We start from the raw sequence: 20,691 nt of genomic DNA on the forward strand, positions 1-20,691 counted from the left end.
TTCACCCCATATCTAACACATTCCAAGCCATGTATATTCGTTACCTATGGTTGCCGTGACACACTTGGGAGCTTAAAACAATAGAAATGTATTCTTTCTTGGTTCTGGAGGCCATGTTACTCCAGGGAAAACCCTTCCTTGCCTCTCTGCCAGCTTCTGGGGGTTGCCAGCAATTTGGGGGCTCCTCGCTTGTAGATGCATCACTCCAGCCTCTGTCTCGGTCTTTTTTTTTTAATTCAAATTATTTTATGGTTGTTCAATTTGCCTCAGTCTTTATATGACCTCTGCCCTGTGTGTCTGTGTCCAAGTTTCCCTGTTTTTATAAAGACACCAGTTGTATTGGATTTAGGACTCGCTCTGATCTTGTGGGACTTCCTCTGAGCCTGATGACATCTGTAAGGACCCTACCTCCAAATAATGTCGCATTCATGGGTTCCAGAAGTGAAGACTTGAACCTCTCTTTTGGGGGGACACAACTCAATCTATAGCACCGTGTTTTCCTTATTATATCACCTGCCTCGTATGAGAGGTGACGGAGTGCCAAGTGCTTCCCTCTCAGGCACTGTTTGTTCCCAGTTTTGCTGGAAGCCTTCATAGGATGATGGCAAGAAACGAGACAGGTCCTTTCTAAACTCTGCTGTACACTAGAAGTGACTACTCTTGTCTACTCTCTCTGGGCCTCAGTTTCTACATAGAGACACTAGACTAGATGGTTAGTAAGCTGACCATCCCTGTGGAGCTTGACGTGGTGGGTTACAAAGACTATAAAGGCAAAACCTCATAGAGCACCTTTCTCTCTCCAAATTGTGGCTATTAAATACTTCAATAAAATTTACTTAGCACCTCTACGTGCCCATCTCTAAGTATATTGCATTTTCTATTACTGGGCACGTTTCTCAGGGCCGTGATTATGCCCAGCACCTACAGTGGACTCAGGAAATGCTTGTTAGATAAACGGTGTGATAGAATGGCGGGAATGCGGAAGGTAGAGGATTAAAATGTCAGATAATGTTGACTTGCTCGCCAAGAGCTGCCAGGGCTTACGCCCTGTTTCCCTAAAGAGTGTGGCGGACAGAGCCTCCCTCTGTTCTCCGCCATGCCTGGGGCAGGGCTGGAGACAGTGGAGAGTCAATGCACAGCACAGCTCCCTGCCCCCTTCTTGGCTTTGACACGAACACATAAATCTGATGACATCATCCTTGGCTGTTCTTATTGTTGTGCCCTTTTGTTTGGTTCCACTTTCCCTCTCTCCCCCACCTTCTTTGGCACCTACCACCACCCCAAATCCTGCTGGGCGGAGCCGATATTAACAACCTGCTATGTTTGTTTTTACATTTTTCTCCGTATAGCATGTGTAGACTCATATACAGGCACATATGCATGTATATAAGTATTCATGTGCCCAAATGGGAAAGTTGTTTGTTATTGTTTTATATGATAGGACTATATTTTAGATGCTGTAAAAGCTTTTTGCACTTAACAATACCTGATGGAAATCCATCCAACTCTGTTGGTGTAACTCTAATTTATACTCTTAAGTGGATGCGCACTATTTCATGGCACGGGTGTACTATGATTTACTCAGCCATTCAATGGGAGATGGGCAGTGTATGATTTATTGATTACCTGTTCTTGAGGAAGAGAGTGGCTGAGCGTTCTCTGATCTTACAGCCGAATGAGGCTGTCCTCATTTATCACCTTCCTCCCTCCCTCCCCAGGTGTCCACATGAGTCTGCTGGTACTTGGAGTTCCGACTTTTCCCATTGAAGCTGAATCCACAGGGTTCTCAATATGTCATCTTAATGGGATCTGAGGCTTTTAAAAATGGAATCCAGACTTTCTGAGCCGTTTCCAAAGGAGATGACTTTTTACTTAATGGCATCAACCTCACTAATCCTGTCTGAAATCTAATCAACACATCAGACAAAGGAAGAACATGCCGTTTCTTCTGTGAAATGGAATGAGCTTTCTGCAATAAAATGTGCCTGTCTCAATCTGGAGCTCTGAAACAAGGGAGGGGCAATTTCCAGGGGTCCTAATGGGCTGAGGGCAGGTGGAGGAGGTGGTCCTTGCAGGGCGGGGCAGCAGAGCCTGCCCCAGGCTCTCCGGCGGAAGCCACCCTGCCTGGCAGTCCCTTCCGGGGCCTGCAGTCTTCAAGCTGCAGCAAGAAATCAACCACAACGTTCCCTGTTTGATTGTTTAAAACTCTTCCTTTAAATCGTAGAACGTAGCCACATACATAAAAACGTGTAAAACATAAGCATTATGAAGAGATGAATGAATTACCATGAGTGTCCATCTTGTGAACACCCCTGGGTCAAGAAATGAAATATTTATTACCTTTTCCTGCCTTTTCCTGCTTACAACCCCTTGTCCCCGCCCTGAAGGTACAGGTGTCCTGACTCTCAGGAGAATTACCTCCTTGCATTTGGAAAAAAAAAAATAGTGGCTTCTTTTGTTCAATATTATGCCTTTTAAGAAATGTTCACCTTTTCTTCTTCAGTTATAAACATACATAGAGCTAAGCCCACAAACCTTAACGAATTTTTGCATATGAATGCACCTCCCTAGTCACTCCCCAACTCTCTGTGAGCAGGCCTCCCAGTCAGCTGAAGGCCCTAAGGGCAGAGACTGAGGTTTCCAGAAGGAATTCTCTCAGGACTTCAGCATAGAAGCCCTGCCCGAGTTTCTGGCCTGTCGCCCCGCTGCACTCTCACGCAAGGCCGCAGCCTTGACGCTTAACCCAACTGCCAGCCTGCGGGCCTGCCCGCTGGGGTCTGGACGCAGCAGTCCCACCATCACGGGAGCCAGTTCCTGACTATCAGTTAACCTCCTGTACGTATTCTATTATGTGTGTGTGTATTGTGTTATCACATACATATGCTAATATTATATATGTTGTATATGTATATATTCTGTCTATTTCTCTGGAAAACCCTGACATGTTCGCTTCACCTTTCAAACCTTAACTTGCTCATCCATGACAGGAGATGATAAACTCAATCTTGCAAAGTTGTTGTGAGAACCAGATACAATGCATATAAAGTTCCTAACACAGATAGTTAATGGGTGCTTAATAAATGTCTATTTACAAAAATAGTAATTTATGTTTAGTAGGCCGAGAAAGTGATATGGGCCCAGGTTGGTGAAAAACTTCATAGATCCAACAGGATAAAATGAAAAATAGTCTCTTTCAGCCAAGATAAAACTACTATTATTGGTTGCTTGTATTTCTTCTAGAACTTTCTATGCAAAAACAAACAAAAGCAAGCTGGATCAACAGTTCTAAGCCTTGGTTAAAAAGTAATGCCTAGCTCTGGCTGGTGTAGCTCAGTGGATTGAGCGTGGGCTGCGAACCAAAGTGTCGCAGGTATGATTCCCAGTCAGGGCATGTGCCCGGGTTGCAGGCCACGGCCCCCAGCAACCGCACATTGATGTTTCTCTCTTTTTCTCCCTCCCTTCCTCTTTCTAAAAATAAATAAATAAAATCTTTAAAAAAAGGTAGTGCCTAAAATGCATCTCCATGTGCTCCAGATTCCAAGCAGTGTCCTAACCAAAGAAATATTCCCAGCAACCTGATCTAAAATGATCTCAAGTTCATAACTGTATTCTTTGAACTACATGAAAGTTTTTGTCTCAGAAAATCTGGCTTTTCTCCTATCTACTGCACCAACACTTTCCCATGCTGCATTCCTCAATAGTCCCGGTTCCTCTTCTTTTTCTCTTGTTCCGCTTTCTCCTCTCACGTAGAAAAAGCTCCTAGAACTTCCCTGGCAAGGCAGGAGCCCCCAGAGCCGCAGCAAGAGAAAGGAACTGAGTCTTTCTTAGAGGTGGGGGCGGGAGGACTAGTGACATGGTAACACAGCCAGCATGAAGATGATGCGCCATGTGTCAGGCACATCTGTGCCTTACCTGTGTATCACCTAACTTAATTCTCACATAGACCCTATTAGATGGAGGTTGTTACCATTCACATTTTGTGGATGAGGAAACTAAGGCTCATTCAAGCTAAGTAACTGTGTTCAGTCACTTGTAATTTAAATAGCGAGCTCTTCCAGGGGCCAAGGTCAAACCTGGGACATTACACAGGCTCCTGCTCACACGCCAGTAGATTTCGTCCATTTCACCTTGCCCTCTGTTGATTTTTTGTGGAACCTTCCCAAAGAGATGTCTAATGTCTAATGATGCCTCCTGTTCTCTCTCCCTATTTATAGCCTAAAACCTCCCTCCCTTACATCACACTCTTCTTAGGACCATATTTAATTCCCTTCTGGGAATGCTTTGGGTACTTCTGTCTGGAGCCTGAATGAACCCATCTTACCTCCTTCTCACCAAAGAGCCTGGGGGTGGAGCAGCATCCTGAGGGTGAAAATCTCAATGGTATCTTTCAATCCCTACCCTCTTTGAGCTTCAACCACTTAGTCATGGTGGGAAAGTAGGGAGCAAGCAGCTTTTCAATGCTCCTGTTTGTCACAATCCATGTAACAACGGTCTTGTGGTAGTTTTAAAATAGGTCCACAAATTTGTTGATATTCCTCTCTCCAAAAGATGGACTCTAATCCTCCTTTTCCATAGGGGTTGGGCTTAGTGACTCAACTTCAAACAAACAGAATGTGGCAGAAGTGACACTACATGACTTCCAAGTTCGGGGCATAGAAAGGATACAGCATCTGCCTGGCTCTCTGTGTTGGAACGCTTGTCCTGGGGACCCAGCTACCATATTCCGAGGAAGCTCAGGGTGTGTGGAGAGGCCCAGGCCATGTGGAGAGGCCATAGGTCGGTTTTCCTGGACAACGGCGTAGCCAGGCCTTCAGTGTATAGTCAGCATCCACATCAGCTGTGCGAGTGGATGAGTCTTCAGATCACCCCAGCCCCAGCCTTCGTCCCCTCCAGCCAAAGCCCCGGACATGGTGGAGCAGATGCCAGCCATCCTCACTGTTCTGGGTCTGAATATCTGAGCCGTGAACTGTGGGAGATAGTAAGTCACGATGGTCTTAAGCTGCTAAGTATTGGGCTGACTTGTTATGCAGCAGTAGACAACTTATACAGAGCTATTTCTTCCCCCTCGGTTTTAAGGGTTATCCCCCTCACGCTGTGAAATGTCAGCGCGTAAGTGACTAGAGTGCAGTGTTCTCATTACTGCCTGTTCTGGCATATGGGCAGTAAGCAGAGACTCCTGCCAATGCTAGTGAGTCCTGGGCCTGGAGCCTGCTTGTCTGTACCCCTAAGACCTGAAATGCTGGGGATCTTCCTTGGGGTGAAGCCATAACCCCCTCTGCTCGGACTGGGGCCTGCCTAGACATTGCAGATCTGAGCTCTGTTTCTCCGTCCTGCTTCTCGCTGGCTGCTCGAGTTACTTCTCTTTCTTCCTCAGTGAACTGGCACTCCCATTAGATGGTACCTCAGGATAGAAATGATAGCCAGTGCCCCGTGGCTGGCTAATTTGAGGCTGTCCGTGATTGCAGCAGGAGCTCAGTGAGAGCGTGCCTGGGCCTGCCAGCCGTGTTCTTGGGTCCCAGGCAGAAGGCATAGCATAAGCATTTGGGGAGACATCGACATTCTCCGGTCCCTGGTGTAGGTTACGGTTTTGACACATCCACCCCAGCTGCTGTCCAACCTGCCATAGACTCATTTCAGAGCAGTGAGGGCAACCTGCCCAGAAACACCCTCTTGCCAGCTCCCCTTTGGGTGGGGCCTTGGAAAGGCTCACACGGGCAGCAGCCTCTCCCCGTTCCGCTGCCGCTTCATCCTGCGCTGTCTCAGTAGCAGCTCCAACCCCTTCCCAAACCTTTCTCTGCTCCCAGCACAGGGCCTGCTGCCAACCTTTCCGGAGAAAAGGAGTCTGTTCTGGTGCTTCCCAGATGTTTGGTCCCAAGGCAGTGGCCGGGGGGGGGGGGGGGGACGAGCAGCCGCCTCGGATGTTGCAAGGGAGCCTCAGAGGCTTCCTCAGTGTGGCAACTCACGTGACTGTCCCCCACTTGGAACGTCCAGTTCTGAAACGTGCCGTCTCTCAGAAACTGCAACGCCAGCCTCAGGCTCATCTCTGCACCGTCCCTTCGGCTTCCCATGGTGTTTCAGGACGCTCGCTCACCCGGGGTCCTCTCTCTCGCTCCCCTTTTCGGTGGCCAGGATGAAAATGCGATGTTGGCTCGCATCCAGGGGCATGATTCTGATTCAAGATGGGGTTAGGCATGGGCACCTTAGTTCCAAGATCCTTAACAGCAGCCCCTTCGCCCCAAGTGGTAACTCTCACAAAGCCACCCACATGTTACAGCTTTAGAGCGGTGTAATGATTAATAAAATACAGTATATTGTTCTACTTCATTTAACTTAATGGCTGCATCATGTACCATGGCTGTGCCATAATTTGTTAAACTAATCTCCTATTGAACAGCATTAAGGTAATTATTGTTGTTATTAGGCAAAGAGCTGAACCTTGGAAACACATTCCTAAACTCTTTCCCTTTGAGAAAAATGAAGAAATGGATTTAAAAAAAAAAAAACAACAGGCTAACCCTGCCCTGGAGATCATTACACCCCAGCCCGAGGTCTGCCGGCGTTCTCAGAGGTTGTGACCCACGGAGGGGGCCACTCCGGGGAGCTGGGGTGGAAAAGTTTGATAACCGGAATGGCTTTCGAGGAATAAAATTTCAAATCAATGAGAGTGAAGGGCAAACCTCTAAAACGTCACGGCGGAAAAAGCATTCCCCTCTCCTTGTAGTTCTCAGAAGCCTCCTTTACCCAGCCGAAGAATATCTCCTTGATGTGTTTGTGGCCGATTTGCTTCCTCTTCTATGTTCAGAAAGGACGATGTGCTGTAAACAAGAGGAGCCAGGGAACTGGGCGTGTCGGCCCAACCACAGCCCTCCTCTGTGGAGGCGGGCTGCTCACCCGTAATGTGCAATGCTTTGTGCCTTGAGACAGCGCTTCTCAGCCAAAGGCAGCCATGTTTAGGCAGACAATTTAATTTCCATTGTGTTTCACAGGTGCAATAAGAGGGAAGCCGGAACACGGTGAGAACTCTCCATCCCGGAAGGAAAGAGTGGACAGTGACAAAAAACCTAGTCAGAGCCCAGGCGTGATGGGGAGACCACAGATAAATGGCACAGACGCAGGACAGCTGTCAGAAAGGACTGCCACACACCAGATACTCTTCCACACAGTAGTCGCTCTCTGACTCCTTTAATCTCACGACAGCCCTGTGGGGTAGGTGTTGTTATCCCTGTTCGACCGACGAAAGCCCAAGCACAAAAAACGTCACTGCTCCATCATCAGCCCAAAGTGAGAGCCTGGCGGCCCTTAGATCTGAACCCAACAGTCTGGCTCACGTTCCTGCCAGGACGCTGGCTGTTTTGCAGACACAACCCAAGTAGAAGCAGTGGGTGGAGTGGGCAGGTAGGACTAGATGCAGAAACGGTGCTATCGAGGGGATTTGGGTCAAGAGCTAAGGACACCCACTTCTAGGGGGAATCGAAGGGACCAGGTTACCAGCCAGGACGGCCAATGGTCTCCCCAGGACAAGGAGCCCTTGTTCCTGCTGCCTGGGGTGGGGGAGGCGTAGCTTTGATGGCTCCCCAGCTGCCTCTCAAAGCCCAAGTAACAGGAGCCGGTCTTTGTTTCCTACGGCCTGGAAGAGCCTAAGTTGCTTTATTATGGTAATTGTGCAGATAATAATTATGAGCTAAATGGATATGAGGGGGAAAAAAAAGGTTAGGGTAAATAAACCAGGAGCTCCCGCCAGGAGGACTGGCAGATCAAAAGACAAAGGAACTGCATGTCTTGGGACCTTGAAGTCAGACAAAGCAGCTTCTGTAACTACAGGAGCCTGTGTATCACCACTGCCAATCTGATTTCCATTGCGTCTCACAGGTTCCATAACGTTTTCTGTCCTCTGTTTATGTAACTGTCACCATACCAGGTAGGTATGAGGGTCTCCGTTTGGCAGATGAAGAAGCCCAGGCCCAGGGAAGGTGGGTGGGAACTGCCAGGGTCCTGCGCCTGGAGAGCCCCAGAGAGCCCCAGAGCCGGGTTTAGGACCCGTGGCTTCCCGGTGGAGTGTGGGGGCCCTGCTCTCATCCGCTGTCCAGAGGCCCGTGCTGCACGTCTTCCCAAATCCGCATTCAGTGACGTCACTTCCGTAGCTTGAAACCAGTCGCGGCGGGAGTCTTATACCATGGAAATCAGCACACACTACAGGTCAGGGCCCCCGTTCCCCGCGCCACTTGTTGTCAGACGTTTATCAGCACAGCACTGAGAGTGCCCCCGCATTTTCTCATTGGCGCTAAAGGTAATGTCATGGCCCTGAGTTTGCAGGCGGGCAAGTTCCATATTCCCAAGCCTTTCAGGTTCCCCTGACTGTGGCAGCAGAAATCATGAGAGTAACATCCATGCTTTGCTTACTAAGTGCCAGGCTCTGTGCATGTGCTTTGGGGAGTTTTACATTTATTCCTCACCACAACGCTTTTCCATAGAGGAGGACATTTGAGAAGTTGAGTGAGTTGCCCAGGTGAGTCATACACCCGGAATGCAGTGAAACTGGGATGCTAAGGCAGGTTTGTCTGAACTTCTCAATCCCAGTGCCACCGTCTTCGACACCATTGTTATTTCATAAGCAGAACAGACTTTGCTTCTGAGTGTTACGGCACCCTTCTCCTCCCATCTGGTAAACACTCGACAGAATTATAAATAGAATCAATCAAGACAACTAATTTCTAACACACAATGAATATTTTAAGGGCCATCTCAAATCTCAATAAAACTCCATCACCTACTAGTCCATTTGAGCAATTTATAACCATGGCCTACAGAGAATGCCAGAATTAATATTCTGCACTTATTAGTTCAATTATTTCAACCATCAGAAGTATCTTACACGATAATTGGCTCTTAGCAGCCACAATCTAATTTATTTATGAATACCTCCTATTTGTATTTCACAGATATTATTTTAAATATTAAACCACTACATCTTGGGAAGAACTACAGTGCTGTCACAGAGCAAGTGCTCCTCATGTCGACGACTGTAATGCCATTTTAAAGGTGTATAAGGATAAAAATATTGCCTGGGTTTGAAAGGCAAAATTTGCTACATTCTGCTGGAAAACATTTTGTTAGGAAGTAACTATATACATGCAGAACTATTTATTTAGAGATCTAAACTAATCATCTTGTCCATTAAGGAAAATGAGCCACCTGCGGATGCCCCGTAACCTGGAGTGCCCAGAATTAATATGCTGACTCAGAGAGCTGGGTTAACTTGAACTAGTTAACTAAGTCAGAAGGGCAGGGTCAACGACGCAAGGATTTGGGGTTGGTGGCAGGACCTGGCTTCAAAGCCTAGATCTGTTTTTTTTTCCATCTGTATAGAGCTAGGTGAGGGACTGAGCCCATTGTAAGTATCAGCTTCACACGTGAAAAATGGGATCAGCACACCTACCAAGCAATGGAGTTATAGTGAGGAGAGCACTGGCTGTACGGTTCGCAGAGCACAGTGCAGAATGAAAATGCACGGTCCCTTGCTCCAAGGTTATTAAGAATTCAAGACAACAGCAGCAGAGCAAACCAAGTGTGCGCCCTGCTGAGCGTGAGGCCCTGCGAGCTACATGGATAATATATGTCCGTGCAGCTGGCCACAGGCGAGGATCACATTAACTGCCACAGGTAAGCTGCGCCCCACCCAGGAGGTGCTGGAAAAATGTCCGTTATTTGTGTTTTGGTTCAGTGTGCCATCGTATTTTATACATTGTGGAAAAACGATCTCATAGTCACTTTCTTTTGGAAGGTAGACGACGTTTCACAGAATAGGGTCATAAATATCCAGCACTGATAGGGTTCAAAGGCACGACAGTCCAGGGCGGAGTCGGGCACAGGACCCAAAAGCTGTACCAACCCCCCAACCTCCCTTTAGGTTGCTGTCGGTTTTTGGAAGAGGAATAGAGAACACGGGATTCTGTTTCCTTAGCAAGAGGTTTTGAAACCATAAGGCTAATCTCATTGAGTTTTGCACTTCATTGAATTAAACGCCTAATTCTAATTTCCAAATAGGGTTACTGGGGGAACAGGAAGTAAAGCTTGATAACTGAGTTCCACTGTCCAGCGGGAGTGGAGAGAGAACAGAAAATCAATTTCCTTACTGTGGAGAAGTGGGCGAAGCTATTTTGAGCTGTTGGAAGCAGCCTGTTTCTTTGCAAGGAGGAAACGACGTTTCCGACCAAGACTTTTCACATAGAGAGGGGCTGTAATGATTTTCTAAACATTTTTCTTCGGGCATCCTCTTTACTGTGGGCTGGTGGAGCCTCCTCTCATGTGCCGTGCTCTTACCTACGCAGGTGAGATCACCTGGGCCAGCTTAGGGACTGGGAGGTGCATGTCCCAGAGTGGAGGGATTTATCACTTAGAATCTAGATTCTAGATATTTCGGAGAGTCCCTTTTAGGATTTTTTTTTTTTTTTTTTTTAAGAACCACAGGCGTCCAGTTTCCCCTGACAGCCTACCCCTTTGTTCCCCACTTTCTTCCCTGGACCAGAAGGGACCACCCCACCTTCTCAGCGGTTTCAGGGTACTTTCCATTTTGCACAGTGCTGTGCATTCCCACCCGAACAGCAACTCCGAATTGCACCGAGCTTCATGGATTGGACACAGCTCCCCCACCTGGAGACTCTACCCAGGTCTTCGCTTCATTCTGTGTGTGTGTGGCGATGACAAAGACGGTGGCGCCACGAAGGACTGTCACACATGGTTTCCTGGGGAGGACAGCTGGTACTCGTCTGCCTGAGCATCCTCCACAGCACTTAGCACAGTGCCTTATTTGTCCCAGGAGCTCAGTCCTTTGTGGAGTGAATATGATCCGATGACACTGTTTCTTCCATCTGTTTAGTTTCACCAAGCCATCCAGACCCTGAGCCTAGGGAAGCGTTCATTTATCAGGATATTTGTGCCTGTGGTGGGGACAGGAAAATTCTGAAAACGGAATGAGCGTGATGAAGCCTCTCACTCAAACACACGCTCTTCTGCAAGGACAACATGGCGTCCCCCGAGAGGGAAAGCCACTTGCTCGGCAGCGGAGAGCAGGTCCCATCAGCCAACACCACATCTTCCGAGGGACTGGAGTTCACTGCACGCTCAGCCGGAGATCGGGGAAGAGTCGGGGTCCCAATGCAAAACACAGGGCAGAGAAGATCAGCGTTGGGATGCTCTGTGACGAAAACTACAAAATCAGATTTGTGGTCACCTGGGGGCTTCCCCAAACAAAGTATGACCTGGCATCTTGGTCCACTCAGGCCGCTGTAACAAAAATGCTGTAAACTGGGTGACTCAAACAGCAAGCATCCATTGCTCATGGCTCTGGGAACTGAGAAGTCCAGGATCAAGGTGCCGGTAGATGTGGTGCTTCAGCACACCACACCACATCTGGGGACTGAGAAGTCCAGGACCAAAGTGCTGGTAGATGTGGCGCTTCAGCCACACCACAGCAGAAGAAAACACGTGCCTTCCATACGTTTCCACAAGCCCACTGGAGGCTGGTCCTCCTTCTGTCCAGGTCTACTGGCAAGGGGAGCAGGTACCAGGGGTCCAGTCCAGGGATCAGCCAATTCCCTGTGCATTGATCTTTACCCTTTCACCCCTCCCGATGACCTCCTTCTCCTGGCACCTTCCCTGACTTCACACACCAGTAAGAAATGCGCTGAAGCATCCAGGATAGTTCTACCCCTCATCTCCCTGCCCTGCAAAGCTCTGCCTCTTCTGGGCCACGGAGATGTCACAGAAGGAGGTGGAAGGCCCTTGATGCCCCTGAGTCTCTGGCTCCGAGGAGATGAGGGCCACCGGGCTCTCCGTTCTTTCTGGGGGGACACCAGGAGAGCAGGGATGTGTGCTCAGCCGCTGGGGAGTTTTAGTCGAGCCTGCCCCAAAACTTAATGCTAGGAAGCAGGGCCCTGAGTTGTCCTCTGGGCTTCCTGGCTATAGGGGCAAGGGCCTGCTTTAGCTTTCCCTTGCACCTAACTATTGCTCTGGGACCTCCATCAGCTCTGCCTATGAGGAGCAGGGGCCTGAGGACACTGGCCTTTTCCTAGCAGGTCTGGCATTTCCTCTGGTCCATCAGGGGTGTGGTGCCCCGGCCCCCCCCCCCCGCCCCACCCCCCTGCCCCACTTGAAGGAGGAAAATGCTCACACAGCTGGAACAGAAAGTGGTCCAATGGTGCCCCCTGCTGTTCACATGCTAGACTGCATAGATTTGCAGATGGAAATGTCAACCTGTTTCTTACTGGGAGGGGGGAGGAGACTAATTTTTCTAAAGCACTGTATTAGTTCATTATTGGTGCATGACAAACAACAATGCCAATTTATTATCGTGCCCTGTTTCTGTGGGTCTGGCAATGGGTTGACTGGCTCTGGCTGAGCAGTTCTGGCTCTGCCTCTCCCACGAGGTTGCCATCAGTGTCAGCCAGGCCTGCAGTCATCTCAAGGCTTGGCTGGGCCTGAGGACCCACTTGGGGAGTGTGTGTGCTGGGGAGTCCCTCACATGACTGGAAAGTCTGTGCTGGCCTTTGGCAGGAGGCCTCAGCGCCTCTCCGAGGGGGCCTCTCAGCAGGCTGCTGCATGATCCCGCGGACCATCTCGTGCACGACACACACTGTTACTCATACTGGATTCACACAAACGAGCTGTGACTCATTGTGGGAGAAAACTGCAGGAGGGTAGGGATTCCAGAAGGTGAGGATGCCAGGTGACCTTCATAGAGGCTGGTTACAATAGCACCCACCGTGAACTAGGTAGTACACAAATAATATATAACAACAACCTCAGGTCACGTCATTGGGGATTATTTATTTCATGCTTACTACATGTCCAGATGCTAAATACTTCCCCTGAGTTACCTTGTTTACCTTCAAGACAACCCTACAAGCGTGGTCCGGTTATTACACATTGAAGAGTTTAGGGTATTGAAGCTTAGGGAGGTTGGGTAGTAAGGTCAAATGGCTAGTAAATGGTTGATTGATCATTTAAGACTTGGTTCTGTGTTCACTATGCTTGAATGTCTCCCTAGGCATTTAGAGCTAATAACCAAGGAAGGAGATGGACACAGATGAGAAAACTGAAGCTCAAAGAGGTCAAATAACACGGTCAAGGTTACAGAATTAGTGAACGGCAGAGCCAGGATTTGAGCAGAGGCCTAACTGCATTGCTCATGCTCTGTCCACCCCACCACATTGCTCCTGAACAGAGCAGAAAGACAGAAAAACAAAAAACAAAAAACAGGGTAGCCTGCTCACCAGCTCTGTGCCTATCAGAAAGGACGCCCCCTGTTGGGCAGCTGGAGCTCTGCAGGTACTCATCTTAGCAGCCTCAGTCCCCACTTTTTTCCCTTACCAGTTCTTGGCCAGGGCAAAATCCGAGTGTGGCAGCTCTGGGGCAGGAAGGAACAGGTAGATAGAGAGGTCATAAGCATAAGAGGATGGTTGCAGGGGAAACAGGAAGAGGGAAGAAAAATAATAAACCAAAAAAGGAGAAGAGAGAGAAAATCACGAGGTGAGGAAAGATGGGAAAAGAAAGGACAAAAGAAAAGCCGACCACGCGTGTGGGGTCAGGTGGTCAGGTTAGTCCTTCCTGCATATGCTTGGGCTCTCAGCATGTGCCTGGGGGTCCCAGCACAGTCAGCGGGGGAGCAGAAGACCAGATGGGTGGCTGGAGGCCTCCTCCCCGTCTGGCCCTTCCCCTGTCTGTTACCAGTCAGGGGAAAGGGAAGAAGAGACGATGTTCCAGTGGACCGAGGACAACCTGGTCTCAGCAAAATGGGGTGGCAGCAGGGCGAGCAGCCTTCTGGGGGGCCCAGGGACCCCTCGAATATCTGAGTCGACTAGGGACTTGATCAACTACAAGAGAAAACTGGGAAGCATGATCGGTGGCTTCGCCATTGTGCTTCTCTTTGCAGTTGGATGCCCAGAGCTAATTGTTTAATTGGCGGCTTCAGCTTCCATTGTTAGTGGCCGCTGATGAATGAATGTCTGCTTGCCTGTGAGTTTGGATTTGCCTAGCTTTCCTTTTCACAACAGGATATGGAGTCAGAAACCACCTGAAGAAGCTGAACATTTGAAAGAAATATGAAGTTATGAGGCGCAGAAGCAGAAGGACGATTTGAGTCCGAGTTTCACTGCCAGCTGTAGGTGAGGCATCTGCACCTGACCCTGACCCTGACGGCCTCGCGTGCTCCCGCGGCCCAGCTGCACCGGCGCCGCCTCTCCGGGAGTTCCGCGGCTCCCAGAGGCCTGTCCCCAGCAGGAGGCTGGAGCAGAAAAATCACCTTTTTCCTGCCTCCAGACCCTCCCCATTCCAATTAAGTTCTCACGGTTGCCAATTGGCTTCCTGAAAATTCTGTTTATTTCACTCTTCTGCTTACAGTCTTTCAACAGTTTCTGCCTGCCTACAGCATAAAATTCAGATTCCTGGGCTCGGCAGGTCAGGTCCTTCATAGCTGGCTCCTTCACTACCTTTTTCGTTTTTTCTTTCATCAGTTCCTGTGTACCTTGCTACTTCTGAGCTTTTGCTTATGCAGTTACTTCTAAGTAAAAACCCTTCTCACTCTCTTCTTTCCTCTCATATTCATCCTTCAACCCGATTATCCATCTATCTGGACATCCGTCCATCCTGCACTCTGAAACTCTGCTTCAGTGCTTCCCTACCTTGTCTGCATATGGAAGTCACCTCAGGAGATTTGAAAAAATACTGACGCCCTGTCCCATCTTCAGAGATTGTGACTTAATTGGTCTGGGGTGTGGCCTGGGCTTTGGAACTGACCATGGGCCCACCCTGTACCAAATATTGTAATAGCCCCCGAGGACTCAGAAATAAAAGTCAGTTTAAGCTCAAAATTATACTTAGAAGGGGAAATAGATCAGTAAATATATAATTATACAACGATGTATGCAAGTTCTATGAAAGAGGTGAGCCAGGATATTGTCGGGAAGGTACAGGAGGAACACATCGCCCACCCTGATGGGATGAGGGATGGGTGCTCAGAGCTGCTTAGTCTTCAGGGGCCGGAAGGAGTGTTCCAGGCGAAGAATGGGGTAGGCATCCTAGTCAGAGGGACAATTAACTGAACACGGCACAGTGAGTTGGACAAAGCATGTCACTTCTCAAGGACAGATAAGGAACTTAGTGTGACTGAAGCTTTGCAGAGGCAGGTGGGGCCTTGCAGAGAGCAGGGAATGGGGAGTCAGTGATGGCAGTGGCAGGGATGTGACTGGTCAGGTGACCAGTAGGCTGTATCTGCAGGGGATGTAGAGCAGTTGGAGATGGCAGGAGCGAGTAGGAAGGCCCTCCCTTCCTCAGGCAGGTGACCCTCACATCTCCCCCTGCATACTCCAGTCCACAGGAGAGAGCCCAAGTAAATCTGTGTGACCTTGACCTCCCTGCATGCATTTCGAGCAAGTCACTGGTCTGAGCACTTTCCACATATTAACTCACTTTTATCCTTACAACAGCCCTATGAAATTAGTACTACTGAATATTATTATCCTTACTTTATACATAAGGGAGCTGAGATGACTTCCAGTCATGATGGAGGCGCAGGCAGACCTGGCTCGCCTCTTTGCACAACTGCAACAATATTACAACTAAAATATAGAACCACCAGCACTCAGAAGCAACGGAAATTGAGTTGAATTGAAGTCCAACAACTATGGAATAAAAAAAAAAACACATCCGCCCAGGCTGGTAGGAGGGGCACAGACACAGAATGGGCTGGTCCCACATTCTCGTGTGGTGGATAAAAATTCGGCAGGCGTATCTCAGGAGTGAGGAGTCCCAGCCCCACACCAGGCCCCCCAGCCCACAGTTCCAGTGTCAGGAGGATAAGTCCCCACAACTTCTGGCTGCAAAAGCCAGCAGGGATTGAGTTGGTGGAAGAAATTTCTGGAGCCCAAGCAGTTCCTCTTAAAGAACCCACACATGGACTCACCTACTCACACTCACTCCCTCTGGGCTCTGGCACTGGAGAGATGGCTTGAGAGGCACCAGTGGCATGTAGGGCTGAGGTATCTGGCATCAGGGTGAGCAGAGGCCATTGCCCCTTTTCTGGGCCCTCTGGTCTTCAGGGCCTTCAGGTCAACAGAGCCAGGAGACTGGTGCCATATCTGAGACTCCATCAACCTGGCTAACACTGCTGACCTGCCTTGGAGATCCCCAGGAACTCTGCCCCACCCAACTTATGGGCTCACCCACGCTGCTTTTCCATATGAATGGCTGATCTGGGCTCCTGCTTCACAACTCCCTAAATCCTCTCAAATAAGCAGCAGCTGGCCTCAGTGAGCTCCAGGCCTGGAACTAGCAACCTAGATTCACAGCTTGGCTTTGCCTGGGAATCTTCAACCCTAACCCAAGTAGCAGCCATCTTAGGTTTCTTTATGGCTCCGAAAAGTGGTCCAGGGCAAAACACAGGTGGAACCCCAGGGCCAGCACACCCAGTGGACATCTACAGATCATGTCAGAGTACCACCACCCTGCCCCTGCACAGCTAATCCTCCATGGAGGGTGGAGGTTGGTGGTAAGAAGTCACAGCCAATCCTTGCAGCTGAGTGGGTAAATTCAGCTGCAAATTCAGTTGTGGGGCTGGGTAAATTCTCCCCATTGATCTGCCATCAGCAATCAAGGCTCAACTACAATAGGACATGTTTGCAGCCCACATGAAGGGTGCATCTCGAATACCCATCTTGGGTGACAGGGGAGGCAGTGCTACTGGACCCTACAGGACATCTACTACATTAGGACACACTACCAAGACACGGAGTCAAAGCAGTGCTACCTAATACATAGAAACAAACACAGGGAGGCTGCCAAAATGAGAAGACAAAGAAACATGGCCCAAACGAAAGGACAGATCAAAACTCCAAAAAAAGAGTTAAATGAAATGGAGATAGCAATCTATCAGATGCAGAGTTTGAAACACCGGTTATAAGGATGCTCAAGGAACTTAGGGAGGACCTCAACAGCATAAAAAAGATCCAGTCAGAAACAAAGGATACACTAATTGAAATATAGAACAATTTACAGGGAAACAACAGTAGAGCAGATGAAACTGAGAACCAAATCAATGATTTGAAACATAAGGAAGCAAAAAACAACCAATCAGAACAACAAGAAGAAAAGAGAATCCGAAAAAAAACAAGGAGAGTACAAGCGGCCTCTGGGACAACTTTAAGCAATTCAACATTCACTTCACAGGGGTGCCAGAAGGAGAAGAGAAAGAGCAAGAAATTGGAAATCTATTTGAAAAAATAATGAAAGAAAACTTCCCTAATTTGGAGCAGGAAATAGACATGCAAGGCCAAGAAGCACAGAGAGTCCCAAACGAGATGGATGCAAAGAGGCCACTCCGAGACACATCATAATTAAAATACAAAAGGTTAAGGATAAAGAGATGGGAGGGAGGGTATGGGAGAATTGGTGAGAGGTGAGGGGATTAAGAAGTACAAATAGGTATATACAAAATAGGCAGGGGAATGTGAAGTATAGTATAGGAAATGGAGTAGCCAAAGAACTTAGCCATATGACCCATGGACATGAACAAGGGTAGGGAGATTGCCTGAGGGAGTTGGGTTGCTAGGTAGAGGGGGCAAAGGGGGAAAAAATCAGTACAACTGTAATAGCATAGCCAGTAAAATATAATTTTTTTTAAAAGGGCAGCTGAGGCACAGAAAGGTTAAGAACTTGCCCTAAAGCATAGTTATTAAGTGTTTGAACTGGGATTCAGATATGGGCCCTCTTGCCTCAGAATCCATGTTCTTAACCAGTCTATCTTCCGAGGCTCCTCTGGAAATGTCATAAAAGTGATGACCTTTAGCATAAATATTATGATGAAACACCTCACCCTGAACAGTCTTCTCTCTCCCACTTACAGTGAGTACTTGGCTTGGTCATTTCATCTCTCCAGGCCTTAATTTCCAAATGTTTAAAACCAGAGGCTGGACTCGATAAGGGATATAAGCTGGAGCCCCCAAGGCCCAAAGAATGAGCTGTGTTTGGCCAGCTATTTTAAGTTGAAAGTGACTGTCTTTCAGTGGCACGTGCCCTCCCTCTTTACTGTATAACCACCATTTTCAAAAGTCTTACTCTGGGCCCATGTTCCTTATTTTAATGGCACCCAGCATCCAAAGGCATTTGGCTTTGAGATCACTCTCAGACAATGCCTGAATTTCAGGTCCTATGAATATACATTTCTTTCACCTTCACTTTTCTCCTCCCTGCCTCCCCACCAATCCAATGTAAAGAACGCTCGCTTTACCTGGGACTTTTCTTGTGCAAAGGCTCTGAGTCTTGACTCCCCACCCCTGCTATGAAAGGCTTCTACTTGGTCTAGCTGCCTGACGTGAGCTGGTGCTCTTATTGCCGAGCGCCTTGAAAATGCTGATGTATATTTGCTCCTGGATGGGAGACCGATGAAGTTTGTTTTAGAATATAAGGTTGATCCAATTTTGGAATCTGTTGCCTATGGAAAGGTGATTTCTGGTATTTTCACTTCATCTGGAAGGTGTCCTCCTTTCAAACTTAGACATCAATGAATTACTGGAAGGAAAAGCCTTTCATTATGCTTCATGCGCTTACGCACCCTATGTGGAATGTCTTTCATTTCCTGTGGCAGGGATACATTCTGTATTAAGATAGTGGCTCTTAAGATATTTACTGGACTTTGCAAACATCCTCCTGTGGCTGCTGGAAAGTAGTCGCCAGGTGTTGCTAATTATTAGCATATTGCCTGACACGCACAGTAAGCACTCAAGTATTGCTCAATAAATGGTCGAGCAAATACTTTCTAGCAACTGGTGTTGATGCTAGTTAAAAACTCATTCAACCTCATTCAATTTATAGGAATATATTTTTAGAATATTGTATGATTAATGTGTTTTCACATATGTTCTCAAAAAATTATTTTCTGTACTTTAAAGTTGAAGAAATGAGGCTGCAAGAGGTTAACTAACTTCAAAGTCACACTGTGACATCCAATTTTCTATAACCGCAGGTTGTCATTATCAAAATAAAAGCCAATATTCAAAAACTGATGAAATTTATTTAGAAGTTATGTAACCTAAGCTTTAAGTACTAAAATAAACATGGTGGGAAAAAATGGCATCACAAAAACTGGAAACTGGACTGTTATTTGTATAGTGCTTTATTACAGTTTCCAAAGTATTTTCTCACACTTGATTTCATTTGACCCCCACAACCCTACCCAACTGGAGTAAAACCATCTCATTTGAGGTTACTAATAGCCACAGTAGCAGAATACCCCAGATGCTATTCTGGTCCAAAAGACAGGTCGGACTGGCAGTTAAGGACTTTCTTGCATACTCATGCCATCTACTGGTACTTTTTTGGTAGCATGGGTTCTAGCTAATTTTATATTTAGAAACATGGTTTTTTCACTAAACTTCAGGGCCACTCAAATGTTTTACTCCTTATTCAAGTCCTTAAAAATACCCCCATCCCAATCTTTGGAACTTGTTTTCTAAGGAGCTTACTCTAATTTTAATTTATTTATCCTTCAGAAAGAGGGCAAGGGAGGAAGAAAGGGAAAGAAACATCGACCTGTGGCCTCTCGCACGTCCCCAGCCAGGGACCTAGCACAGGTATGCGCCCTGAGCCAGAATCAGGAATCAAACTGGCAACCTTTGGATTTGTGGAATGATGCCCAACACACTGAGCCACACTAGTCAGGCCTAATGAAAGGGACTGAAATACTTATTCCCTCTGGCATGTCAACAGATTTTAATAAGACCTCCGGGCACCTTCCAGTTGGCTTAGAACCTAGGGAAGGGAGATGGCTCAGCTGGAAACAGAAACCACTCACGGCATCGCCGTGTGCTCAGAATAATGCCTCCACTTTGCGCAGTGAGTCCTGGGAGGGCCACAGGTAGAGAGCGGGTTAGCTGAGAAGGTGGTGAGGCACTACTCCGTGATGCTTCAATAACTGGTGGAAGAGGCAATTCTGGAGAACAGACGAAGCCAATCTCCTGATTCTGGAGCACACAAGTAGGGTTTCTTACACTGTGCCCATCACTGAAAACCTCTGGTCAATTGTCATGAACAGAGACACCTCCTTTGTCCACCCTGGGCTTTGCTCTGGGTATGTTCTCTGAATAGAGTGAAATTTGTCTTGGTATTTTGCTTTAAAATCCAGGGACAAGAAAGGATTTACTCATCTTTAGGGGAAACCGGCAGAGGATTAAAATGAGATGATTTGGTATGTAAACCATTTCTCTCATAACCTTAGGATTCTTTAAAAACTGAACTATTATAGCAGTACTGTAAAATGGGCTGGGATAAACATAAGAGAAAGAAAATTGGATTTGAAAAGCAATCAATATCCTAGTGAGCATTTCTTGCAGGACTCGGGGAAAAAAATAGGCTTTTAATTTACATTAAGATTGTATTCAGTAAACCTTTTACATTTCTTCCTTCTGCTCTGTGGTAGAAGAAAAATAGGAGCTTTGACAAAATGTGCAGTGTCTATGTAGCAGATTATGAAAGATTCCTGATGGCGAAAGTTCAAGGGGAACACCTGGTAAACAAATTTCATGTCCTACTTGCTTAAAGGTTTAGCAGCACACAAGACGACCAGGAAGAATTTAAAGAACTTTCAAAGCATTTTGATCATTCTCTACTTTAGAGCAAAATTAGATTATTGTGAAGGGTTAT

This window comes from Phyllostomus hastatus, unplaced genomic scaffold, assembly GCF_019186645.2.
Source record: "Phyllostomus hastatus isolate PE091 unplaced genomic scaffold, TTU_PhHast_1.1 phas_contig_402, whole genome shotgun sequence".
Taxonomy (NCBI): domain Eukaryota; kingdom Metazoa; phylum Chordata; class Mammalia; order Chiroptera; family Phyllostomidae; genus Phyllostomus; species Phyllostomus hastatus.